This window comes from Phalacrocorax aristotelis, chromosome 2 (genome assembly GCF_949628215.1).
Source record: "Phalacrocorax aristotelis chromosome 2, bGulAri2.1, whole genome shotgun sequence".
Taxonomy (NCBI): domain Eukaryota; kingdom Metazoa; phylum Chordata; class Aves; order Suliformes; family Phalacrocoracidae; genus Phalacrocorax; species Phalacrocorax aristotelis.
In genome coordinates this window covers 154,189,430-154,208,759 of record NC_134277.1, presented here as the reverse complement: position 1 = coordinate 154,208,759, position 19,330 = coordinate 154,189,430, and positions in this window count along the sequence as shown.

The following is a 19,330-nucleotide window of genomic DNA, read 5'->3' as shown; positions in this document are numbered from 1 at the left end:
AATGTCATCATACTATCACCACGCATTTTTTCATCTTTTGCTAAAAGTGAGGCCTCCCCATCTCACCATATGAAGTTTTGAACGAAAAGCCATGGGCTGGGGTGTACAGAGATAGGCACAAACTATTCAGAGTGCTCCAAATCCAGCAAGGAGGAGGAATTGAATCTTTGTCCTTGTCCTTGGTCTTCCCATAGCCAGCAGGTCTTTCTACTGGCTACACCATGTTTTATGGGTCACACTCAGAGGCCCCCCCCCACGTACATCCCCCATACCATCCAGACACAGTTCCAGATTTTCCTGTTGCAACTAGATGGCTAAAAATTGGTGTAACTGGACTCAGAACACAAGCATGATCACAACACAGCAACAAAAATGCTTTCAGGTCAGACTTTCACATTCTCCTTTTCTTTTTGACTTCCCTGGTTCCCCCTGTTTGTGTCTTGAAATAAGCTTTTACCTATGTTTAATCTGTCTCCCAATTCTGCTGCAGCTTCCATTTCATTTGTCTCCACAACAGAAAGTAAAAGTAATGCTTAGAGTGTTTTCTCAGTGTTTATTAGCAAACCTCCCAGCCCTATCTTTGGCTCACACCCAATACAGAACTTTTTCCTAGCAGACTTACCCCCCACTACCACTGCTCTCCTATTATTTCCATGGGTTTGTTCTTTTCTTGCTCCTCATGAACATCACATCATCCCTGTTCTCATTTCCTTTGTCTGGGGACAGGGGCCAAAGCTGGCTCAGGTGCAGCTTTCTCACAGGGCTTGCCCATCCTCCTCCTGCCTGATTCATTCGGATGTCACAATCCAATGTTTATGAAACCCTCAGTTTGCAGTCACCATGGCAGTGAGTCAAACATCACTGACACTGCATCACTGAGTGAATCAGGCAGGATAAGGATATAAAAAGGGAGAGCTACTATTTATACATGGACATTACAGTAATCAGCAAATATGAGAACACACATGGAAGGCCATCACTAGATGTCGTATCCATTGCCTTGGGGTATTCTCCAGCAGGTACAGGGAGCAGCAGGAGACCTCTCCTCCTGCTCACCAGGCTCCCCATGCAGCACTGTTTAAGGAGTTTATGTGTTCCTAGGAGGGATGCCTCGCACTGTAGAACAGCAAAAAAGCAGCTGACTGAAATAACCATGAAAGCTGACGAGAGTGGCTGAGTGTAGGGAGTGCCTCAGCTGGAGTCAGGTTGTAGGAGCGTGAGGGAAGTGTCCTGCTGAACTTGTGGCTGTCTTATTTCATGATATCTGGCTCCGAGTGGTTTGTTTCAATTTGGAGTTCTTGCTGATAATGATGGAGGGAGTTTTCTCTCTTGTGTCATCATCCTTAATGGTTAAAACATGTAAGTCTGCAGAGGAAGAGAGAAGCACTCTCCTTTCAAAATTTGCTCTTCTCACTTAAATTGGTGTCACACTGGAACAACTCTGCCTGACTCCATGAAATTATTACTGATTTATACCATGACAAGTCAGAACCAGGCCAGCTGCTGGTCAAAACTGCTGTTCCAAACCTTTTCTGAAGTTTCCCTTTCAACACATCTCACAGTGTTTGTATGCACGGTGTTGCAGTGGCCTGGATGTGACAGCCCAGAGGTCCACCACAGTTCCATGTCTCTGAACTTGTCAACAGGCGTACCATCAAAAGAAAGGAGAAAGCTAAAGAGAAAAACCAACAGTCCCGTCATGTGCAGCCAGTTCCATGGGCTTCTCTTGGAAACATCTTTAAGCTCAGAGCGGTCTCCTCCCCAAAGCAACTGCAATTTGACAGGGCTGATAAGTCAGGCTTGTCAAACAAGGGGCTCTTAGTTAAAAATAGCAGACTTTTTAAAAATTCAAATAGGAGGAGATTAAGACTGTGTTTTTAGTGATTCTTCCTGAAGCAGACACTAAAAGAACCTGTTGGAAAATGAGATTTGACTTGGTAATAGCCCAAAACAGAAAAGATTATGTGATATCATTATTCCCTGATTTTAAAAAAACACACATGTGAACACACAAACCATAAGAGTTTCTAGCTTGAAAAGAAATAAAATTTCAACTCTGACATGTGCCAGTGAGCATAGGAGTGGCCCATTCTGAATTCAGATCTTGTATTTATTAAAACAAAATCTTCTTGGACAAAAAATAAAGCATTTATATGTTTAGGCAAACAACTTCTGTCCTGAATTCCAGGCAGAAGAACTCATTTAGACGTAGCACAAGCTGGGATTGACCTGAATGGAGTTTTCATTGTTTACAATAGGGCTATAATCCCTGATGCCTCAAATTATATAAATTTTTTTTTTTTAGGAAAAAAAGAAGTCAATTGGGATAAAAAGTCTTTCTGCATCAAAGATAATAGAATCAAACCTGCTATCTTTAATGTCATTGGTTTCCCCCTTGCCCTCTCCCTGTCCCAACTATAATAAACATACCTTTTTTGTTGTTCGTCCCAGAGTGATACAGCAGGATAGATGCCAAATGGAGGGAAATCGGCCAGCAAGCGATTGAATTTTTATGTTCTGGGTGAGATGTTAATGTGCCATAGATAGTTACAAATACCCAGCTATACCTCCTGCTGTGGACAGAGCAGAAACAAAACCATGCTAGATAACTTTGAAGGTGCAGCACTTAAAAAGCCACTAGGCATGGGCCAAGCCAGTTCTGGCACCTCTGTAGAGAGCTGCTGACGCAGGGACATTCCCCGCCTCCACTCCTCACCCACCCCAGACTGCTCCAGCAACGCTCCACTACAAGGGTGGGGGTTGCAACAGATCCTAAGGAGCAACACAGGTACGTGCCCATGTGCAGTGTCTGCATTTCAGCTTCACAGCTACATGGTGGAGCTGCAAAGATTCCTGCCAACGTGTGCTCTGCCAGAGGGCAAAAACTGCATGAAAACAGACATAATGCTACTTATAAGAATCCTATGATCTGTCTGGTGTGAGGTAGTGTGATGCTTCTCTGAGCAGGTTTAGGGTATATCTACATGATAATTTACTCTGCTTTGCACCCAGCTGGATAGGTGTGAGCTCCAAAGTGGAAGCCATGGGGCATAGCAGTGAGCCAGGTCAGTTAGCACTACTGCCACATAAGCTGAGGATCAGTTCTGCTCTAGTGCTGTTAGTAGAGCTCCTACAGCATGGCAGAGCATATAAACTCTTAGCTGCAATGTTTGTGGGACTGCTTTGCTTCTTAGTTCTTCAGCCTTTTTTTCCGCTATCACAGGACAGGCTTGCAAGAGGAAGTGGACAGGCAGATAGGTAAAGCACTACCTACGACCATCCAGATATGGCTGAACGCCTTGCTACAGTGAGTCCTTTTACCGTCAATGTACATCCGTCGGGTCTCTGACCCAAAAGTGTATGTCGGGTCTCTGACCCAAAAAGGGACATTAGGGGAATTTACATCCCCCCCCTCCTAGTGCTGTGGCCTCTGAGCACGTTTCCATACATACATGACCGCTTTCCTGTTTGCTGCACAGGATAAGGTATGCATCTGGTAGAGACATCCTTCCTGGGAACACTTCAGTGAAGGACATCCTACTCGACCGGTGAGTTGACAGAGGACTGTAAACACTGGCAGAGGGAGACATCTTGATTGAGGACCCTGAAAGGTCAGTTTCAGAGAAGGAAGTGAAGGAATCCTTGAGCGCTCAGGAGATAAGGGACTTCAGAGCTCTCCAAAAAAGTGAAAAGTGCACTCCAAAAAAAGTAAGTGGATATGGATATTTAGATGTGCACAGTGCTTATTTAATGCTTTCTTTTCTTAACAAGGAAATTCCTACCGATATCAAACAACTTGGAACAACAGATTTTATCAGTGAAATAAAAATCTATATTTAAAACACTTGCGTGGGGCTTTCAACTTTGTACAATAAAACATAAAATATTTCAGTAGGAAGTGTGTTGTCCTCAGAAGCTGAAAACAAAATGTAAAATTTTTCTCAACTTCTGTGACTTGGTCATATTTGCAGAGTATCTTCTGCAGCATCTCTGTATTTTCACAAATCAGATTGCTCCTCAAGTAGAAACACTGTCTGCCTTTTAGATCTCTTAAGGAAGATAACAAGGAGGGTTTACTCAGATTTCTGAGGCTGTTTTACCTGGGTGTTGTCACCAGTGTTGATCTTAACTTTTCAGGCTTTTTTCTGTAGCAAATTCTGTTCTTTTACGTGTGAATGTTCAGTTACACCAGATGAATCATCACCACTTGATGATGCTGGCTTCCCACTTTTTAACAGCCAGACAGAGGGTGTCCTTTGGTAACTAATATTTTTTTACCGTATGTTTGCACTCCAGCAGATCTGAAGCTGTCAGTTTCAAGACTCATTTGAACTACTCTAGGTGTGCTACACCTGGTTCTAGGGTGAATCCTCCAAGCTTCTAGAAGGTCTTCCACACCTCTTTCACACCTAATATATATTTTTTTTTTTTTTGCTTATATGCTTCACATATAATTTTTACTGGCATCTTCCTTTTACTTATCTGGAAGAATTTTTCTCAGATATTGAAAAGAGCTGCAACTCTAAACCATTTTAACTAATTGAATAGGTTTTTCTCTTTTTTTTTTTCTTATGTAATTAAATAGTGTGATCCTTTCTATGAGAAACCAATTAAGTCCTCAACACCAAGCTAGTGAACAGGTATTGCTCTACAAAAGCAGTGAATACCTTGCCCTATGCAATTTCTCCCTAGAACTCAGGATTTTTAGACTTCTATGAAAACCATTGCCATCATGTCCTTTCTAGGCTGAAGATTTCAGCTTAGCTGCCTATTTCAATTCTCCCAGGCTGGAAAACAGTCTCTATGCCTGCCCATCTTTGCTACCTTTCTCAGAACCTCTTCAAACTCTGTCTTTCCTGGGGACAGAACAATTAGAACCATGTGCTGAATCCAAAATCCTGATCTAATATAGACTTGCAGAATGGCACAACAATTTCTGTTCCTTTGCCATCCATTCTTATACACTTTTTGAAATCTATTTGCCTTCAAAATTGCTTATGCTTTCAGAAAATCATCAACAATGCCTTTTCAACTTCTTTGCCAAGTAATATCTGATAATTCCATTTTTAAATGTCAGTGTTATTTTTCTGAATGTGGATTGCTTTGCTTTGACGTTCCCTCTGCTTGCAGACACAACTGTAAGATCATTCTGAAACTTTAGGTTCGACTGTCCTAACCCACTTCCTAAAAATTTTGTGTAATCATAAAACTGAAAATTAATGGAAAGAGCTGCCACACTGCTTGAGACAAGCAGGACTTGGCATTCAGAGAGAGTGAGCACCACTCAGACATAGAAGTAGCCTAAAAACCAGACCTTCAACTCAAATTACTGCATAATAGCTATTATTTAATTCTATTATGCTATAGCTGATATTTCATCATTTGCTTATTTTATATAATTGTTTTTCCTTTCTCTTTCAGCTAATTATTTTTGACTGCTTTTTTAATATTCATTGATGAACAGGTGTTATGCTATTATGAATGTAATTTTCTATTAATTATTTCATTGTAACTGTTCTTCAGGAGTAATAGTGTAAACAAAAAAATAGTAAGGAATTTTACAATCAACAAGGTAAAATAAAAGTGATATATTCTTCTTGTATGTAACAGATCATAACTTTACCCCTATAGCCTAATGTTCCAGTCGGATGATATTTATGCACATGGGGCATTATATTACCCTGAGAGTATTTTCCTATAAACGCAGTTCAGTGGATATCCAATGCCAAATTACACACAGGTAAGTGCGGTATGTAAAATATTGTCCCATTAATTTGGTGATCAGCTAGGGCCAGAATTCCTCTTACTGGAAAGCTCAGAAAAGCAACTGCTGTAACAGCACAACCATCCCTGCTTGTCATAAAGCGCCAGACGTTCTCATGAAGTTTCGATATTAACACATATTTCTCCTTCTAAGGAACAGATGACATGAGGTAACTATGAGGTATCTTCTACCCATGACTGGTGAAATCCATCTTTGTCTCCCCAGCACTGCAACTCCAATTTAGTCCATTTACAGAGAAACACTTTCTGAGAACTGCAAGTTGAGAATCAATTGGAGAAGCTGGTATAATCTGTTATACTTAGCTTCTGCAAGATTAGAGAGATTTCCCTGTCTGCCTGCCTTTTCTATACCGGTTCATCAAGCCTCCGCTCCCTCCAGAGGGACACTGCTGAAGGATCTAGGACAGGCTGAACTTTTTGTTCCTTGCAGATCTGCACACAAGTGGTGTCCATGTAGGATCGGGGCGGGGTGAGGGGGAATATCCAGCACACAGAGACTGCTTCACAACGAATGTGGACTGGCATGCACTTTCCTTGAACCCCACTTGGAGAAAGCAAGAATTTCAAAGCTCAGTTAGCAACTCAGAGGAGGTGATGTAATTTGTTTTGGTGATATTTCTCAGTTACCACCTATTTAAGGCTGGCAGTTTTAAATTATTTGTGGCGAACAAATGGACTTTAATCAAACTTCCTTTTTAAAAAATAACAGAATCAGGTACAGCAAGCTGACAGGGAAAATATATAAGTTTAACAGGGGAAAATACTCTGTGTATCATGTTGGCTGGAAACTTATTCACTTTGTAGCAAGAGACTATCATTTGTGCGCAATTGTTCAGCACAAAGAAAAGCTGCCAGAAAAAGCATTTTTTCTGTCAATTGTTTTTGTCTTTTTTTTTTAACTCATTTTTGGAAATGATCATTTATTTAAAAAAAAAAAAAAGGCATATAAACACATGTGCCTGAATCATTCAGCATTTACAAAATGGGCTTTAAAAAAGATAAGAACCTACAAAGAATACAAACTGGTGGAGTCAGAGCCTCAGCTGTGCCTTCCTCATGTCTGGGACAGCTGTGAGGGAGGTGTTCAGCCCCCTGAAAAACTGTCTGCTGAAGTCAACCCAGTTGCTGAACTAGTTGCTAAAAAGCAGGGCGGTGGTCTACAGCGCTGTGCCCACTCTTACGGGAGCCACACTGCTGGGTTCGGTAAGAGGATGGCTCCTCTTACTCTTCCTCTCCTGTCCCCATCTTCTACCAGTTGGTCCTTGCCCTCCTTCTTGCCCAGTGTCCCACAGCATTGCAGAGCCCCACCACCGCCTTGTCCCTCCACTGTCCCTAGCCATGCCTTCTGCTTCCCAGTCCCCTTGGGACAGATTTGTAGTCTTTTGACAGGACACATCTATCAACAGGGGAGGAATATTTTCTGACTGAAGAACTGATGAGCTCCTCAGGACTTTTCAAGTCTCTGAAGAGGCAAATTCACAATAATGCCTCTGTGTCCTATTATTTAAGACACAGTTGTGCAAAATTTAGATCTTCAGACTCCCACTCCTCTTCCTCAGCAGCTCCAAAATTCTGGAATTGCCTAAAATTTCAGATGTTTCTCCCAGTAAAATTCCCCAGACACCAAAATATCTATTGCTGGTCACACCCAGAATTGCTTAATTCTTGACAGTACTGATAAGCCAGGCACTGAATTCACGGCTGAATTTTGTCAGAATTTATCATCTAAGCTTTTTCCTCATGTCTATTAGCACAGCACTGGGTTTTCTGAGTGAACACTGCCAGTCAATGCCTAACGCAAAGCAGAGAAATAAGGTGTCGTTCCCCTTCTGCTCGACCCAAGCAGCCAGGTCACTCAGGTAAGACATGGGAAGATTCATCAGCAGGACTAAAGGAACTGTAATTTCTCCTACTCTACAAAGAAATACCTGTAGTGTCAGCACCACCCAGTACAGCATACTTGCTTCTGTAACATGTGACGCTGTTAAGAGCAGAATAGCCACCCCTTTCACATAGTCCCCATCTGACTCAATGGTGCAATGTGAATCCTTAATCCTGTATAAATCATGAACTTCCCAGGTAACTGCAGAGCATCAGAGCATAGGAAATACTCGCACTGGCTGACCTCAGCCTCTCCCATCAAGGCACCACAACAGGTCCCTGTTCAAGGGCCATCATGCCCAAGAGCCACAAGATTCTGGACCACTTCTTACACTCCTGTTATTTCTCTGGTCCAATAGTTACCTCATGGTTTGCCATTAAATTAAATAAATATTAAGGATGCTTTCCATAGAGTACAAGAGCTCACAATACCCAGTTGTAAGAAATCAGGCAAGGAAGGTAAGATACTGACATGGATGAGTCAAGACGTGCTGGTCAAACTAAAGGACAAGAAGGAATCACGCAGGCAGTGGAAGCAGGGACAAGTATCCTGGGAAGAGTATAGGGAAGCTGCCTGGTCATGTAGGGATGGGGTCAGGAGGGACAAGGCACAGCTGGAGCTGAGCTTGGCAAGGGATGCAAATAAGAAGGGCTTCTACAGGTATGTCAGCCAGAAAAGGAAGGACAAAGAAAGCATACACCCACTCCACCCCCCCACCCCCGATAAGTGAAACTGGCAAACTGGTAACACTGGATGAGGATAAGGCTGAGGTACTCAACGACTTTTTTGCCTTGGCCTTCACTGGCAGCCTCTCTTCCCACACCTCTCGAGTGGGTGGACTGCAAGATGGGGACTGGGACAGCAAAGTCCTTTCCACTGTAAGAGAAGATCAGGTTTGTGACCACCTGAGGAACCTGAACATACACAAGTCTATGGGACCTGAGGAGATACATCCCAGAGTCCTGAGGCAATTGACTGATGTAGTTGGCAAGCCACAATCCATGATATTTGAAAAGTCCTGGCAGTCAGGTGAGGTCCCTAGGGACTGGAAAAGGAAAATATTGCACACATTTTTAAAAAGGGTAGAAAGGAGAACCCTGGAACTACCAAACTATCAGCCTCATCTTTACGCCTGGGAAGATCATGGAACAGACCCTCCTAGAAGCTATGCACATGGAGGACAGGAAGGTGATTTGAGACACCCAGCATGGCTACACCAAGGGCAAGTCCTGCCTGACCAACCTAATGGCCTTCTCTGACGGAGTGACTGCATCAGTGGACAAGGGAAGGGTTACAGATGTCATCTCTTTGGACTTCTGTAAGGCTTTTGACACAGTCCCCCACAGCATCCTTTTCTCTAAATTGGAGAGATATGGATTTTATGGGTGGGCTGTTTGGTGGATGAGAAATTTGTTGGATGGTCATATCCAAAGGGTAGTGGTCAATGGCTCAATATCTAGATGGAGACCGGTGACAAGTACTGCCCCTCAGGGGTCCAAATTGGGACCAGTACTGTTTATTATTACAGAATCACAGGTTGGAAGGGACCTCAGGGATCATCTAGTCCAACCTTTCTAGGAAAAGCACAGTCTAGACAAGATGGCCCAGCACCTGTCCAACTGAGTCTTAAAGGTGTCCAATGTGGCAGAGTCAACCACTTCCCTGGGGAGATTATACCAATGATTGACTGTTGTCACTGTGAAAAATTACCTTCATCAATGACATAGCCAGTGGGATCAAGTGCACCCCCAGCCGATTTGCAGGTGATACCAAGCTGAGTGGTGCAATTGAGACACCTGGGGGAAGGGATGCCATCCAGAGGGACAAGCTTGAGACAAGCCTGAGAAGTGGGCCCATGTGAACCTCATGAGGTTCAACAAGGCCAAGTGCAGTGTTCTGCACCTGGGTTGAGGCAACCCCTAGTACCAATACAGACTGGGAGATGAAGGGATTGAGAGCAGCCCTACAGAGAAGGACTTGGGGGTACTGGTGGGTGAAAATCTGGACATGAGCTGACAATGTGCACTCGAGCCCAGAAAGCCAAATGTATCCCGGACTGCATCAAAAGCAGCATGGCCAGCAGGTCGAGGGAGGTGATTCTGCCCCTCTGCTCTGCTCTGGTGAGACCCCACCTGCAGTGCTACGTCCAGCTCTGGAGCCCTCAGCACAGGAGAGACATGGACCTGTTGGAGTGGGTCCAGAGGCAGGCCACAAAAATGATCAGAGGAATGGAACACCTCTCCTACAAGAAAAGGCTGAGAGAGTTGGGGTTATTCAGCCCAGAGAAAAGAAAGCTCTGGGGACACCTTATTGTGGCCTTTCAGTGCTTAAAGGGGGTTTATAAGATGGGGACAGACTTATCAACAGGGTCTATTGCAATAAGACAAGAAGTAATGGTTTTAAACTAAGAGAGGGTAGATTTAGAATAGATACAAGGAGAAAATTTTTACAATGAGGGTGGTGAAACACTGGCACAGGTTACCCAGAGAGGTGGTAGATGACCCATCCCTGGCAACACTGAAGGTCAGGTTGGACGGGCCTCTGAGCAACATGATCTAGTTGAAGATGTCCCTGCTTATTGCAGGGGTGTTGGACTAAGTGATCTTTAATGGTCCCTTCTAACTCAAACTACTCTATGATTCTATGATTCTATGGTGTGCCAGGACAAAGGTGCTCATTTTCACTTAAGTGACTTAAAGTGCATGAAGTTTTCCATACCAGGCTGGTTTCAGCAAGAAACCTTTGCTTTCTCTTTCCATTATCTTAACATGTATTACTTCACAAGCATCTTTGCCTTCACTGTAGTTTCCTGTCTATTTCAGGCACAGGTGAGGCTGAGAGATTAGGCCTCAAAAGGAGTCAGTCTTCCACTCCATTATGCAGATTTATGTGAAGACAAATGTATTGAATGCCAAACTAATACACTGAGATTTATACACAAAGGCATGAAAATGACTGGAGGTATTCTACCTTTCACTTCCAGAGCTGCTGCTCAAGCCAGCATGGGGACCTTCATGAGAGAAATGTTTGTCGCAAAAATACTGATGTACTTAATTAACTTTGACTTATTGGAATCCTTCCTCTTGTTTCCTGTAACTTTATCTCCCTCAGCCTTGCATTTTATCTCCTTTTGTCTGTATTTCTCAAGATTTCCCAGCAGCAGCTGGAGGGTAGATTTGTTTGCAGTATGAATGAATTTCCGGTGTTAGTTTTATTTAGCTCTGTACTGCTGTTTATTTGGTCTGATTGTTTCTTTTTTTAGTATGTTTTTAGTTTGGTCATATTATCCAGTGCTTTGTGATCTATAATTATAGATATCATACTTAAAAACACAGAATTATAGAAGCATTGACTGGAAGAGACCTCTAAAGTCTGTGGTCTAACCTTCCACCCACAGCAGGAATATCACCAAGTAGATGAGTCACCTGTAGTTTTGCCTAATACAGCGCTGAAAACCCCCTAGGTCAGGCTTTATAACCTCCCTGGATAACCTGTTCCACTTCTGCACTACCCTCCCAGTAGAAGGGGACAGTAATGTCCCTTGATCTGCTGACCAAGAGCCTTATAATGTATGTCAGTATGAAGTTTGCTCTACAATGAGAGTATAGTGGTGGCTCCTGTTCCACCTGGCATCCACTGCCACAATCTGTCATTGAGCCAGTCACTTCCCAAACTACAGTAAAGCAGTGGGTTGCTCCTCTAGATGCACAGTTTTTCTTTAGTGATCATGGAGGCTTTTCTGGTGCAGCCAACATTACTGAGGCTGCTGGAGCGAGGGGTCATGTCAGTCACTCCCCTTAGCTGAGTGCCATTGCAGGTTTGCTGAGGGTGCACTTGCTGTCCAGGTTGCTGATGATATCGAACAACCGTGTGCTTCAGTATCAACTCCTGGCATACTCTCCCATTACTGATGCAACAAGATACACTGAGAGACTTCACCATAGTAACCCAAGACAAGATCCAAAGCCTAGTGAGGCAAATGAGAATATTTTCAATGATACTGCCAGTGGCCCAGTGGTTGGGGTCGCTAGATATGATTAAGCTTTGACCTGTAGCTCCAAGCTGCTTCATGACAGGCAGAAGCAGTTTCAAGCAATTATCATCATGACTGAGCCACAGACAACAGTGTAAAAAATGTTTGGCCAGAAATTTTACTTCTCTGGGCTAAGGGCCAGGTATTTAGTGACTAGAGGCACCTTGTGCCAAAACACATCTTTACCTATTATGGAAGCTGATTGAATATTACACTAGTTACATACATAGCTTTGCTCTTCCTCAGTGAAGTGTGGAATACTGTAAGATTACATTTTGCTCACTACGAACTAAAGTACTATGTTACGATCACCAGTGTCTGTAAGAGTTTAGCTACTCAGTTAAAAGAGAGAGCAAGATCATACCATAAATTAATAAGGTAGCATCTAGTGCATCATATTCCAAAGTGTCCTTTTTAGCTTTATTTTCAGAAAAAAAGTTAGTTTTAATTCTTCATATGTATGGATAAAATTGAACTAGTATATTTTACTTGAAGTGATAGAATTTTACTATAAGAAGACATCATTTAAGCATATTTTTTTACATTTTATTGGAAAGAAGGTCCTTTTTTGTGTTGTGAAAAACTTCATTTAGTAGGGACAGCCCTGTGCTATCCTAGGGAATATAAGTTAGCTGTTCCACTTCAATATTGTCCATACCTAAGCTGTTATGATTTGAAAAGGTATCTAAGTTTAAAAGAACGAAGCTCTGCTTTTCTGCACATGAATGCATACATACCTGTTACTCATTTACCATTGAAAAGAGAATGCAGTAGAGTGGAGCATCTCTGCACAAAATTGTACGTGGCCACTCACGTTGTGAATCCCATTTTGTGTGGCAATTGTTTGACCTCAGTAATAACAATCTTTTCTATTCCACTATGGGGGAACAGAAGAGAGGGGATATCTAATAGTGGATTATCAACACAAGTCCCATCAAGGCCACCCTGAATAACTCAGAAATGGAGCCAGTTCTGAGGACAGTGATTTGTTGGGATGGGTCCATCTGGTGGCCAAAATTCAGCTGTGTAAAAGTTTGGCAAAAACATCAGCAAAAGAGAGTTAAATTCAAGAAGGAAATCTGACTGACAAAAGAGAGCATCCAGACCACATGCCAGAAGACCAACCTGGAGGAAGAAAAAGGAGAAGCAAACCTGCCAAGCCTAGGACACTCTCCAAGGAAAGACTCACAGGAAGAATGAGGTCAGAATTGGAGCAGCAAGTGGGGAGTCTAGGAAAGGGGTCTGTAATTTCTCTAGCACTTTAAAAAAAAAATATTAATAAAACTGAATGTGTTTGAGAAATAGTACTGTCTTCCTCATATATTCAGCACACAACTGCTGAAAGGGCTGATCGAACACAGGGAGATACCCAACTTAGCACTGGCTTTAGGGTTGTGAGGTCCAAAAAGGGCAGAAACTTCCACATTCCAAAAACACCTTGGAAACCTGGACGAAGCAAAACTGACCTGGCTTTTCCCAAGCCCACTTGGCTCATGTGTACGTGGGATTCAGCAATGATTCACAGAGCACTGGTATTCATCCAGAGCCAAGCTGCAACTTCTGCACATCATGTTCCCTGGATGGATACACGATCTACACCAGTCAGTTAACAAACTGAAAGCATCATTCAGCTCATTGTTACTCATTGTCACTGCAGCAAAGCTGGGTGAGGCTTCATGGAACTGTGCCAATTTACAGCCACTGTGTTCTGGCCCCACTGAGATCATCAGGGTGAAAGATTTTATTCTATTGCTTCAAGTCACCTTAAATTCTCACCTTAAATTTTCTTATTAATTACTGTGAACAGTTGGGCCTGAAGCCAGAGCTCTTAAAAAATATAACTAAACCAAAATATTTCAGAGTGCTGCATCAGCCTCACAGGCAGCTACAATCATATTAACATATATTCCCCTTGCTATACCATCTTTTCTTAGAATATCATCTCAACTTTAAGATCTTAGCACTTATCAAGGTTCCCCATAATCTGCTTCCTTGGTACTTTGTTACTTTTTGGTAGTGCCGTTCAAAGGGCCATTTTCTAAACTGTAATCAGTAACATCACACCAGACTTTTTGCTTTACAGTAAGTTTCTCCATGCAGGAATGGACATTTTTCAGGAGCTGGTCCATGGTTGCAGAATAAATCTTGGAAGAGGCACTGAGCTACAGGTATTCTTAAGTCTCATTCTATAGAGCCATTCATGGAGTAAAGAAGTTGAAACTGGTTAAGAGTCTCCCATACTAATTTAACATAGCAAGAGTGAGGTTGCTCAGAATGTTTTTGTTGGGGATTACTTTTTCAGGTTTTATTTTGTACATTTCGTTTGGAACATCATCAGCGAGGCTGCAAAATACTTCTTATATGCTACACAACGAAAAATTAATCTCCTCTCTGCATGTTTTTTCCCATTTTTAAACCACCAGCACATTAAAGTATGTCTACTGCGTCCAGGTGTTTCCTGCAGCAAGGCATACCTGAGACAGATCTCTGTTCCCACAGGCTGTTACTTTTGTATCTGCAATGGAGAGGAAAGTATTTTTCCTGATCTGGACATAACAATATCATTTTGCGCAACGGTAAAATCTGTGCCCTGGAGAAGAAACAACTGCTATACAAACAGCAAAGTGGCTGCCAATTGGCTTTGCCTGCTGAAACAACAAAAGCAAATCCCTTCCAATGTAATCTTTACCTCAGGAAGGGGAAAAAAAAGACACGACTAACAACAAACAATGTGAAATATCCCTGCAGTGTACTTTCCAGCTAGCCAGGGAGCAGCACTATAAAGTTGGTTGTTAGCCTTTCAGATCTAAATACAGACTAAATTATAGTTTTTTCCATGCTACTGCAAGCATGGAGAAGAAATGCTTTTCTATATTCCTTCTCTTGCCTCTCAAAGGACCACAGGAGCGATTACTCTTTCCATTCAGAAGTAACCTGCAATGGACTATTATGGGCAGGTAGCAAAAGCATCTTGGTTGACGGGTGATTTTGGAAGAGACAGAGGGTGTGTATAAGAATGATGAGAAGTTGAAAATGAGACCATTGGTGCTGAATATATTTAATGGATTGTCCTTCTTTGACAGCCTGTGACAGCTGAAGCACACAAGGTGCACCCTCCATCACCTTGCACCCTGAGGCCACTCTGTGATGCAAAGCAGAACTTGGTTTGCTGGGACAAGCAGGAGACACCCTTCAAACCTGCGGTCCTGACCCAAACAGGTGTGCAGGCACTGAGCTACTGCTGCTGTGCCATAGCATGATGAAGCCAGGGCATCTGGCACCCCCATTTTCAGCTTTTACTGTCATGGGGTTAAGCTAAAACCTGGCCCGTGAAATACGACGCACAAATACGCTTGCATTCTGAGGGGGAATTTGCAAGAAAATTTGTTGGGACGTTTATCTGTTGAAAGTCAGTGAAAAAGTTGGGAAGAGGAAGCTTTTTTTCCCCTTTTATAATCTTTTACTTCCTCTGTTTTGTTTTCTTCATATTTGTCATAACTACAAAATTAATTGTTTTCCATTACAAAGAGAATTATTATTTTTTACAAAGAAAAATACTGTGAAATAAAATTTTGAAGGATAACTAGGTCTTTTGTATAAAGGAGACACATGGCTAGCAGTGATTTTTAAATAAAAACTCATTTGAAAGATTGCATGCAAAGGGGAAGGAAAGACATATTTTCTTCGAGTTAAATAACTTCTTTTTTTTCAGGCACTTCATTTCTCTTTGTGTTTAGCAGGGAAAAACAATTAATCTCTTTGCAAAATCCTATACAGACCATTTAGAGCTGGCCAGAGACAGGCAGTGGTGAAACCAAGTAGAGCAACACCAGCTTTGGTCTGCAGTTGTTCAGGGTTTGACACCTCTCTGGTCCATTGCTGCAGCCTGGCAGGAGGTCCAGGAACCCTTGAAAGCCCCAAGCCCCAGATGATGGAGACAGGGCCATAAATCCAGCCCACCAGTACCACAGCTACTGATGAACCCAGAGGGGCAGCTGACAGAAATCATCCCCTTGGGGCAATCTCGTTTTGAAAATGTAATTCTTCACATACCGTGTTTTGGGTTGGACAAATCTAAAAACCACCAGGGAGAAAAAATGGTTGTCCCTGGATCTATCCCAACTGACCAGTACTTTTAGCTATGACACAGACATTGAAATACATGCTGGTCTTCTGTTGCAAGCAGCAAGGAGAAGTCTGCTGCCTCTCTCCTCTTCTGCTGCATATTTGTGTAATAACTTCCACCTTTCGGGGCTTCTCTTACGAGGAGATTTCCTCTACCTTAAGGAGAATTAATAGATAATATTTACCCCAAAGTAATGAATGCAAATTAACCAGAAGGTGGCACTCATCAATGATGTTCAAAACAAACTGAAGATTCATGTCTGATACCTATAGCTTGAAAAACATTTCCAGTGAATCCTCAGAATAAGTTAGCAAGAGAAGACTCCTGGCAAGCTGTTGTTGCTGAGGGGATTCAGCAGCAATACCAGCTTAAGGAATTTCATTTTGCCTCTCACAAAACTTCTCCCATCTCTTCTGATTTCAAAATAGTTTTGGAAGACATGGAAATGCCAGAAATAAATTTCATTGCTAATCGTGCCCTAACTACCTGTTGCAGTGACGAACTTGCTTAATGTGAAATAGCCTGTCACATGCAGTGGTGGGTACTATTCTGCTATATATTCATGCATGTGCCCAGCTTCTTTTTGGAAAAAAATTTTCTCACAGCACTGACTAGTCAGTCAGCCACAGGGCCTGGGTAAGGAGCTTTCTAATGTCTTTAAACAAAATTACATGTAGATTAACTCAATTCGAAACAGAAAAAGGAAGAAAGAGAAAAAGGAAATTGCCACCAAGGCCTCAAATTGTGCAAGCCCATTGAAGTTATTTTTGCTCTATTTTCATCAGGGTGCCTGATAGGGTGCTCTCTACAGTGTGAAGCTAGCTTTGAACAGGCCGTTTGAGGTGGTTTGCCAACATTTTAAATGCCACAACCATTGTTAGTGCAATTGTGGGTGGGTAAGGTGGTGGTTATGAACTCGCAGCCCTCCCACCCCCTAATACAGTTCATAGACTTGTTGTATCAAGGGGATTAATTTTCCTCTCTGCAGCTTTATACCTATCTGAGCAGACAGAAGCAAAGACCTCTTTCCTTTAGCTTTCTAGTGCTATTATACTGGCCAAAATCTAAGGTAATCCTTTATTTTCAAAGTACAACGAAAAAAGTTGACAAAACATAAACTGAACTTTGCATGGCAGTATTCAGACTACATCTGTCCCCTTATAATTCCTGGGCCACAGAATCACACTTCTCTCTCCTATTCTCACACACCAAAGATCTGCAGAGCTCAGTCAGTGAGTCAGGTGGTTGTGATAGCCCCAGGTGCTCCAGGAGAGCCTAAGGTGACGCTGGCCATCAGATATCATGGAACAGTAAACCCTTGTCTTGAAATTAAGAGCAAATTCTTAGGGTTTTTTTTTTTGGTTTGGTTTGGGTTTTTTTTAGGAATTAGGATCTACAGGAAAATATCATCCTGTGTTTAGGAAATTACAGGAGGTTATTCAACAGCTGTTTCCTACTGAAAACTTTAATCTGATTGAAATATCAAAGCATAAAAAACCCACACATCTATGGAAAAATGACTGAATTGTGGACTACATGACTTTTCTCTTATTGCATAGCCTTGCTATAACCTTGCTGAAGCAGCCAAGTCAACTGGGCAGCTCCAGTCAGCCACAACTGTGCTGTCTCTTCCTGCCCTCGCACCTTTATTTACAGAGATTCAAATGGATTTTGAATTTCCATGAGATGTAAAAATTTGACATATTGTGACTTGTCAAAATGCAAAAATGGGACATTTTAATGGCATTTTTGAATTTTATCTAACTGGAAAAAAGAAGGACCAGAAATTCTCCTAGGAAGCTTATGTTCTCTAATCCTGTGAGCTCTGGAGGAACACCAGAAGCAGCGAGCACTTCTACAAACTCTTTTCTTGCATGTTTTGGTTACATGTCACCTATTTGTTATGCCTGAAGTCTACTCAAAGACTACACTATTCCTGTCTCTCCCATTTTGTGCTCTTACCCTTCCTGCAGCACCCATGTGCTAACGAGTACCTTCCACCCTGGCATCATGCACTGAGGTAGAGCTGTGGTGGTACATGCTGCCATGCATGGTCATACTCAGAGCAGTCTGCTGCCGGCTCCTAAGTCAGCAGAAAATAGGTGAGGCAAGTAGACAAAACAATGCTTACAGCTGCTCCAGAGTCATCATCATCTGTGCAGACGATGGTTAGCTAACCGCCATGACATTGTGTTCCACAATCATAGGAGAAATATTGCTGAATCTTTCTAGCACGTTATGTACTAAAATGTCCAGCTATGAGGTGACAGGGTCACAAGGGTCTTCTGTTTTTTCAGTAGCATCTGAGAGTCTTCCATGTAAAATCAGAAGTAATTTCAAAGTTCCTGGTGGACTTCACATAGTCAGCAAAATGCTTGGACTAGCTAAGGTATTAAAAAACTTTCATCTGTACAGATCTGATGCTTACTATCTTTCACTGGTGGAATATGCTTAGGAATTTCAAGATGTGTAGTGTGATTTATCCTCTGCAAGAGTTGTGGGGGCATTCACTAGTCAACAACAATTTATTGTGCTCCCATATGGAAGAATAGAATTTGGAAAGAGATAAGAGAAGGATGATCTCAGAATGGGGCCTATTAGAAGATAAGGAGCATGATTCCCCATCCTCCTCCTAGGAGATTTTATTCAGACCTGCAGTTTGGATATAACTCACAGAATATGCATAAAATTAGGGCCAGTCCCACTGAAGGAGAGGAAGAAGGAATGGGAGTTATATCCCTAGAGTAAAATTCAATCGCTCTGGACTTGTATAGCTTCATTGTACGTGGCAGTCCCAGCCATCATTGATCCCAGCAGGAAGGGGAGGATGAGTATTTCAGAGCAAAAGGGGAAAGAAATCAAATCCAGATAGAACAAGATCAGACATTTCAATTTGCATCTGTATCATCTTTGAAGTTGTGGTTGCAATTATTGAACGGAGATGACTGGAAATGTCTTTCATACCGAAATGACTTGGTTGCACTGAGTTTCTCTTTTAGCATGTCAAATCAATTAGCCGGTGTTTGGACAATGCTTTGAAAAGAGGAAGCAAGATATCACACACACACACACACATGCACATGTGTATCACCACAACCTTCTGGGCAATTAGTATTTGTAAGAAATGGAAATCGATGTTTTAACTAGCAGAAGAAACATACAAAGCAGATATTTAAGGCTTAAGTTACTTAGCAGAACAAAAACCAAATCACATTTAAAAAAAAAAAAAGGAATGAGAGCAATATACTGAAAAATAAAGGATTTTAAAAGATTTCACTTTAAAGCAAATTTAAAACTATACAGGTACCAAGCTAAATCTGCAGCTCACTACAGCCATAGGCATTGGAAAGTAATGCTTGTGTATTTTATTTCATCCTTCCATTGTGTTATACCAAGTTGCAAGTCTGGTAGTATCAAGGCAAGTGTTCTATTTTGCTTAACTTACAATGTCACAGTCAAAAATAAGTATTAGCATGGATAACTATTCATCCATAAGTCAGCACAA